Source organism: Sceloporus occidentalis, unplaced genomic scaffold (genome assembly GCF_023333645.1).
Source record: "Sceloporus occidentalis isolate IW3139 unplaced genomic scaffold, rSceOcc1.0.p SCAF_81, whole genome shotgun sequence".
In the NCBI taxonomy this organism is placed as follows: Eukaryota; Metazoa; Chordata; class Lepidosauria; order Squamata; family Phrynosomatidae; genus Sceloporus; species Sceloporus occidentalis.
Genome location: NW_028317061.1, coordinates 1,574,346 through 1,583,361, shown reverse-complemented (window position 1 = coordinate 1,583,361; position 9,016 = coordinate 1,574,346).

Here is a 9,016-nt window from a genome sequence, read left to right as displayed (position 1 = left end):
AACAGGTTGATGGTCCTGTACGATTTCCCTTGGGAAAAAAGATGAGCTAAAAAGTTGATGACAAACGTTACAGGGGCCGTAAGGGGATCACAACGCTGTTCCAGACACCAGCGACTCCAGACCCTCCAAGCCTGGAGATAGGATTTCCTGGTGCCAGGAGCCCAGGATCCCCAGAGTAGATCTCGAGCCGTCGCCGATAAACCTGACATGTCCCAGGAGCCCCGGAAACTGTCCAGGCCACGAGGGACAGGCGGTCCTGCAGGACCAGAGGGTGAGGATACCCGTCTGGGTCCAGCAAGAGGTCCCCCAACGATGGAAGAAGAAGGGGATCCGCACAAGACAGCTCTAGGAGCAACGGGAACCAAGGTTGAGTTCTCCAGAGGGGGGTCAGCAGAACGATCGTAACACCCTGACGAGCTACGGTGTGAAGAGCCCGAAGGATCATGGAGAACGGGGGAAACGCATAAGCTCCCCTCGGAGGCCACGACTGGAGGAACGCGTCCGCAGCCTGCGAGAGCGGATCCGGCAGCCAACTGAAAAACGCTGGAGTCTGACAGTTGGTCCGGGACGCAAACAGATCCAGATGAAAGGGACCGCGGCGAAGCTCGATCGCGCGGAAGACCGAGGGGAGTAGACGCCAGTCGCTGGCGTCCCTCCAATGGCGCGAGAACCAGTCCGCCACCAAATTGTCTGACCCGGGTAGATACTCCGCCCGAATTGACAGATGATTGTCTAGACAATATTGATAGAGATCCTTGGTCAGCTCGGTCAGAAGCCGCGAGCGAGAGCCCCCCAGACGATTGATGTACCTCACCGCGGACACGTTGTCCATGCGCAGAACCAGGGAGCAGTGCGTAAGGTCCTTGGTGAAGCTGCGAACCGCGAAGGAGCCGGCTATCAGCTCGAGACAATTTATGTGAAGGCCGCGCTCCTCGGCGGTCCACGGACCTCCCGTGGCCACCGGGCCACAGGCCGCTCCCCAGCCCAACAGACTGGCGTCGGAGTCCAGAACGAAGTCCGGAACCGAGCCGAAAATGGCACGACCGTTCCAAGCTTCCATGTGCCCCAGCCACCAGCGGAGTTCCAGACAAGCCTCGTCGGAAAGAGTGATAAGGTGATCGTAAGAACCCGACGCGCGAAGATGGAAAGTTTTTAAGCGCTGAAGAGCACGATAGTGGAGAGGGCCCGGGAAGATAGCCTGGATAGACGAGGACAGAAGGCCAATAACCCTCGCGAGGTTCCGAAGGGAAACGCAGCGACGACCGAGTAGGCGACGAATCTCCTTTTTTATAGATTGGACCTTTGCGGGCGGTAACCTGAGTACCGCTGCCACAGAATCCACCGTGAACCCCAGAAATTGGACAGTCCGAGTGGGGGAGAGAGATGACTTCTCCACATTGATAACGAACCCTAGATCCTGCAGGAGACGGACCGTGGTCGTGGTGTCGCGAAGGAGGGTCTGCACGTCGCCCGCCATAAGGAGGATGTCGTCTAGATAAATAATGGCGCGGATGCCCCTCGTACGAAGAAACTCCATAACCGGCTTTAGGAGCTTCGTGAAGCACCAGGGAGCCGAGCTGAGGCCGAATGGGAGACAAGTGAACTGCCAAAGGCGGTTTCGCCAATGGAGCTGCAGAAAACCCCTGTCGTTCGGGTGCATGGGAACGGTAAGGTAGGCGTCCTTTAAGTCGAGTCTCGTAAACCAGTCGTTGGTACGTAAGAGGTCGCGGAGGAGATGTATGCCCTCCATCTTGAAGTGACGGTAGACTATGAATGCATTGAGGGCCCGCAGATTTATGACGGGGCGAAAGTCTCCCGACTTCTTGCGCACTAGAAAGATGTTGCTTAAGAAACGAGGGGAACCTGACGCCCGTTCTATAGCCCCTTTGTCCCGAAGCGAGCAGAGTTCTGAATGGACGAGAGCGACTGCCGCGCGCGCAAATCGAGGGGGGCAAGGAGGAAACGCTTGGACCGGAGGCGAAAGGAACTCCAGACGAAACCCTAGGACCGTCTGAAGAACCCAGGGGTCCGAGGAAAGGGCCGACCACGCATGGAAAAAATGGGCGAGTCTGCCCGCAATAGGTAGAGAGGGAAAAACAGGAGAGATTTTTACCTGACGCAGTCTTCCCCCTGAAGGACGAAGATCCTCTACCGCGGTAGGCTCCACGCTGGAATGGTGTGCGGAAGCGGGACCGGAAGGTGTTGGACGACTCCTGATATCGGGGTCTTGAGCCGAAGGTGGCTGACCTGCTGGCGGCACGACCCCTCTGCCGGCCAGCCCTGGCGGAAAAACGGTCCCCGGATCTGAACACCTTCTTCAAAGATGTCTGCGCCTTCTCCAAGGAGGTGAAGACGGTAACGTGACGCGTAAGATCCTTGAGGAACTTCTCTCCAAAAAGCAGCCCGTTCGCTTCAGGACCAAGCTCCTTGGGAGCCAACTCCACCAATTTGGCATCGAGCTTGAAGAGAGCCGCTTTACGGCGCTCAGCTGACAGGGCACAATTAGCATTTCCCAGAAGGCATAGGGCTCTCTGGGTCCACTCGCGAACCAAATGCGGATCCAACGGAGATCCATCGAGAAGGGCCTCGTCCGCCATCTGAAAAATGTGAGTAAGAGGACCCGTAACATCCAAGAGCTTGTCTTGAGTGGAACGCAGACCAAGCTCGATCCCCTTCCTGGGATCCTTGCCATTCCGTGTGAGAAACGTAACGAATGATTGGTCAAACTCAGGTGTATTGGTGACCTTGGCGGGAACGGTTGGCCGGGGGCATTCTGACCGGAGCCGCTGGCGAACCTCTTTGTCCAGTGGTCTGCGGACCCAAAACTTGACAAACTCCGCAATGTGATCCGATGGGGTCCATTCGGTGGAGCGTGGATGACGTATTGCCCTGGGGTCGAAAAGTGGGATGCCCATCTGATCGGTGACCTCAAAAGGTTGATCCTGCTTGGAACAGGAGGGTTTGGGGTCGTCGGGTGGCAAAACGGGAGCCAAAACAGAAGGAGAGCCGTGACCAGAGGAGCCCGCCTGATACTCATCTAAGGTTTCATATTCTGCCTCTAGGTCGGCTGATGGTGACTCGGGATCTGTAACAGGCCTGGACCGCTTCAGAGGACCCTTGCCCTTGTCCGAGAGGGATGGGGCAGCCGCCCAACCACGTTTGCGGGAGGGATCCCGGTCAGTGGGGGAGATGGAAACCCCATTGTCAGATCCCTCGGCCTCAGCCGGAATGATTGCCTGGCCCGGGCGGGCTCGTTGAGCTTCAGCCAGAGCGGCGGGCAGAGAAGCCGCTAATGCAGTACGAAGCCATGCCTGAAAAGCTGCGGGGATAGGTGTCTCCGAATCATCCGCCATAATGCCCAATGTGTTATCTGAAACACATAAAGGGGAAATAGTAAGAGAGAGGCAAGGGCAAAAACCGCTCGTATAATGAGGTAGCAGCTCCTAATAACAATACTGTAATATAGCGGTAGCAGAGAGGCGGGAAAAAAGGGGGGGTCACCCCCACCAGACAGCAGAGGGGTTCACCCTCGCAAATAAAAGGGTACGTGACCCTGTAGTAAATGGTGGGTCCAAGACCCAAACAACCTGAGAGCCAGAGGCAGCAAATAGCCAAGGGGTTCACCCTCGTCAACGTACAAGGGGGGGTTCACCCCAACAGGCAGGTAACAAAACAAATGTGAGATGCAGGCAGGCTAAAGGTAAATATATCTTATTTTATTTTTTTTTTTTATTTATTTTATTTATTTATTTATTTTTTTATTATATATATAATTATTTAGTTAGTTCAACTCAGTTATCTGCAATAAAAATGAAAAAGAGTGGCCGGGAATCGAACCTAGGACCCTAGAACTAAAAGACCTGCACAGTACCACTGTGCTAAAGAAAAACAAAATGGCCGCGCCGCGTGGTCAGACTAAAGAAGCTGAGCCGCGCGCAGGGAAAAAATATATAAATAACGGCCGGATTGTGAACTAGTAGTTCACAATCCGAGGCGGCATAAACCAGAAAAGCTGGACGAACCCGCCGCGCGGTCTCCGATACAGGAGACCACGCGGTAAGAAAACCAGCCGGGGAGAGGAAACACAGTACCGCGGCCGGATTGCAGACAGACAGTCTACAATCCGAGACCGCGGTGAAGGACGGGTTGAGTGATCCCGTCGCGCGGTCCCAACCAGGGACCACGCGGCCGGAAAGCTCAAGCCCAGAACAAAAAACCGTCGCGGGACGACACAGCCGCGCGGATAGAAGCCCGCGAAGTCGCGTCACGCGGCAGAGATGCCGCGGCGCGACCGCGAGGCGCAGGCCCACGTGACCGTCGTACAGATAACGACGTAGACACGCGGGAGGAAAGTTAATAAAACGAAAAAAGGGGAAAAAACCAATGGAGGCCAAACAATAAAATAACGATAATAATAAAATAATACAGGAGGAATACAACAGAAATACCACAATGATAATAATAAAATAATGAAGGTAGGACCAAAAATATAGTAGCTACCACAGAAATGAAAACCCAATAGCTAAATAACTATACCAGATAAGGAAATAAGTAAATAAGTAAATAAGTAATAGGCCTAAATAACAATCTTCCAGATAGGAATATAAGTAATAGGCCTAATAATTAGGGCGAATAAAATGGAAGGTTCTCACCTGGAGGCTAAGCAGCAAAGAAAGAGGAGGAGTGACTGGACTTTGTATCATTTATAGGGTCTTTGGGCTCTGTTCTTATTGGTTATTTGTTCTTTTATCATTAACTGTTTTGCTGCTGGAGGTTATTCAGTAAAGGAAGTAATGCAAAATACGAAGCCTCCTGTCTTGCTGTAAAATTCTCTTCCATGTCTGCCATGTTGCTATACAAATTTTTCAATAAACTCTATAGCTGCTCTTATTCATAAAGAAAGCAGTTGTCAGTGTATTTATTTGGGTAGGGTATTGTGGTTCTTCCACAATATACTCTTTCCACAATATACTCTTGAACAATATTTTTCCACAATATACTCTTGATCCTCATGGAAACCTTTTAATTTTTATTATTTTTAATATATTTTTTTAATTTTATTTTTATTATTTTAATTATGCTTCTGGAAAGAAAAAACACGATACCAATGGCAAAGAGACTACAATATATCTTCGTGTGAAAAAAAAATTCTCTATTGAAAAAAAAAATGATAAAAGAACAAATTTCACATATGCAAAGTTGCAATTTCTCATTTTGTTTGTAAGTTATCACTATTATCCTAAAACACACAAAGTAGCGTCTCCTACTAAATCCAGTAACAGCAATCTTAACGCAATACATTTGCAGCTGATGTCATGTTCCTTCCAACAGCATCCTCCTGGATCCCTTTTATAAAGCTGCCCCTCACAGATGAATCAGACATCTGTTATATGTTGATTATATGCTACAGTTTATTTTCTGTACTTGTTTTTAGCTTTGGCTCTGGCATCATGCGCAAATTAACCAGTAGAGGGCAGTATATCCATTCTAAAAAAAAATCCAAAACCCTACTCAAGGAAAACTAGGATTTTATTTGCACAAACTTAATTTCTCACCTATTTTCATATATTTTGAAATCATATTTTTATTGTATCTGCAATATATGATCACTGCTTTCCAGAAATTTATATTTTCATTTAGGAAACATTTTATAGTGTTTCTGTCATAATATCACTTCTACAATTACAGTCAATACTTTGCCATCACTTATGACAGTTCCTCAACGGAACACCACTTTCGCCTAAATAAAAATTATATTTTAAAACGAAACTAGTCATTTCTTTAAATAGTTTAAATGCCATAAGATAAATCTACTATAATAAATGCTATTAAAAAATTTCCATGCAACTTTTTTTTTTATTGAATATCACTTTTCAATAATATAATAGTAGCATAGATCAATACACCATACCCTCCACATTCTTTCCTGTTGTAGCATATAGTTGCTTAAAATATTTAAATTTTGCTGCTCTGGTTAGCTTTTCGTAAAAGTTGAAACTGCAACTCTCCTGCAGACTCCTATTTTAGGGATTAAAGTGATGTCTAATAAAAAGTGTAGGAAATGGCAAGTTAGTCTGATTGAAATAGTAATTATGGTGTCACCAGCTGATTTATGGAATCACCAGCTGTCTATTTTATTAAATGAAACATGTTTAAAAAAAAATGCAGAATATTGTCAATAAACGGATCGTAGAGTAAAATCCGAAAACAAGCAAAGTTTGCTAGGAAAATCCTAACACTTTTCAGAACTCTTCCAGCTTTGATTGCAGAGATTTTTGTATAATCAAGTAAATGCTACTTTAGTGGAGTTGGATTAATTTAGCTAAGTAGCAAAGATGTTGCTGTATGCAAAGATCAACTGTATGCAATATAATTTGGAGGACTACATTTAGGAAGAAGTTTGGATCGCGATGGTTCTCATAACATAAATAGATTGCTTTATGAAGTATTTTGCTCATTATCTACAGGGTTATTGACTGTCAGTATATGCACTGTTATCCCATTTCTTAACTCAGATCTGTCACTTTCCAAACTGTATATTTTAAGGTTCAATCAGTGGTGGTGTCAGGATCTGTGCAAGCAGGTGAGGTAGGAGCTCAGTTGCAGGGGATACCAGGGGCTCTGTCTGTACCCTACGATTCATCATAACTGGTAGGTAGGTACAGACAGGCAAATAAAGACACAAGCGTCTGGATATAGCATATATATATATATGCAGATAACAGTCTATATTGGAGTGTGCTGGCAGGACAGGAGAAACAGGACTGGTCAGTAAGCGTGATAAGGCAGAGGCATTATGGTAGAATATGGACTTCAGATAGGGGACCACGGAGCGGTCAAAAACATTGTACATACAAAGGTAAAGAAGGCTGGGTGGATTTTAATCAGGATTGTTTGGAACAGGTAACATGCCTGGGATGATTCCATTTCAGTGTATTAATCCTGTCTATCCAATATATTTGCAAGGCGCTCTATGTGTTTAAATATTTTTGTAGTGTGATCAGAATAGTTGTTTTGGTATAATGGTAAATGATCACTAGTTAGCCTTATTCCTAAGTATTTCAGTTTGTCATTGCACCACCTAAAAGGAAAAAGGCCAAATGATGTCCATGATCCAGAGGGTAAATTAATATTGAGGATTTCAGGTTTAGTATTATTGATTTTTTAGATTTTCAAGAGTACCATACTCTCAAAATTTCTAAAGTAGGACCAGGAGAGAAATTCTGGGCCTGGTAAGTATAAAAAGCAATATATTTTGCGATATTCTGCGATATCAGATTTACTACGACTACCTGATGGAAACCTACCTGGAGTATCCTATGCTCATCGCACAAGATGCTGTTCTTTTACTGTTTGTGTATTACTCACTATCAATCGCTGAATATTGTGATTGTGTCGTACAGCTTCTAGGAAGTGTCCCAGAGATAGGATGAAGAGCAATGGAGAAGGCGGGCAGACCTTCCTCGTACCGTGATAGTAAAAGCCCCGGAAAAGGCTCCATTGATTCTGATTTTGGCTGAGGGCTGGGAGTACTGGGACAAAACATAGGCTAGAATATTGGGTCCAAAGCCCATATGTCTAAGAACCTCATCAAAAAGGACCAGCCCAGGTGATCCACAGCCTGTTGATAGGAGCATAGAGTGGTTCCCGGTTTTTCAGGGTGTGGCGAATAAGGTATGTCGCACAAATTGTCCAGTTCCTGGACTTCTGTCCAGGCACAAAACTTGCCTGTTTGGGGTGTATTAGGAGAGGCAAGAATGGTCTGATATGTGTGGACAGAATCTTTGAAAACAGTTTGCTTGTTTTAGAGTTTCAATGATTTATTCTCTGCATTAAGTTATTCCTCCACTTCTGTAAACTACTACTCCCTGTTGGTGGAAACTGTTTATCCTTTCAAGAAAGCCCTTACTTCTAAAAAAACTATCCCCAAAGCAATGACACTGAATAAAAAATCACAAGCTACAGCTGGATTTAGTAAATAAACAAGGGTGGCTTATGTTGTTGGTGCTACTTTTTAAAAAAGTGCTTTTGTATTTCTTGAAATTACTTAAGTAATCTATCGTGTATCTGCAGACCAGAACAATGTATTCTTTTTTTTTTTTACAAACTAAAGATAACATTTTGAGTAAAACAAATGTATCATTTTCATATGGTTGTATATACATTGATAACTTAGATTCTGTATGATTTTGATAGGGACATCTGTTTTAGCTCTTGCTGCACTTTCACTTTCTTCCACTAGGGGTCAGATGGTCCATTTCTACTTGGGGAGGCTCAGTTTTATGCCTCACCTTCTGCAAGAAGAATGCCTTTCAAAATTCTCAATTCTGATAAATGGGAACAATGGAGCAAAAACAGCCCATTATTAAACAGTTTGCTATTAATTTCAGAAAAATAATTTTTAATTCATAGTAAAATACACATTTTGACTAAATCAAGTTACTAAAATATGTGAATGTTTTGGTGTATGCATGAAAGTATTCATTGGTTGTCACCTTTTTTTCATTAATCCTGAATAAACATTCTGTTCATATACAACCAACACCTGTATTTTGAATACAATTCTTACCAGCAGTTTTGAGATTCTGTGAGAATATCTTGTGACACAGAAAAGGGACCCTTATTTCTCTTTTCTCAGCATTTCTTATGGCATATATTTGAAACCCGTATGCTTGATTTGTGAACAAGATAAATCCAGTTTACTTAAAATTAGTTGAATCAACACATTTTTAATTAGCAAAATATATTTATGGTTTGTCAAGAAGACACATTGCTTTTGTTATGGTAGAATCCAATTCCTTGACGCAAACATACAAACAAATAATATTTCTCATGCTAGTTTTTAACCCCTCAAGGACAGAGAACAGAATGTTATATCCCAGCAAAACAAAGGTTAAGCCAGAGGATGTAATCTAACATCCTCCGCTACTGTCACAGGTCATGGTTTATTGCAGCCATAATCTGAATCATGACCGCTGCTGCTGGCTGCCCAGTGACCCAGGCAGGCTAACAGCAA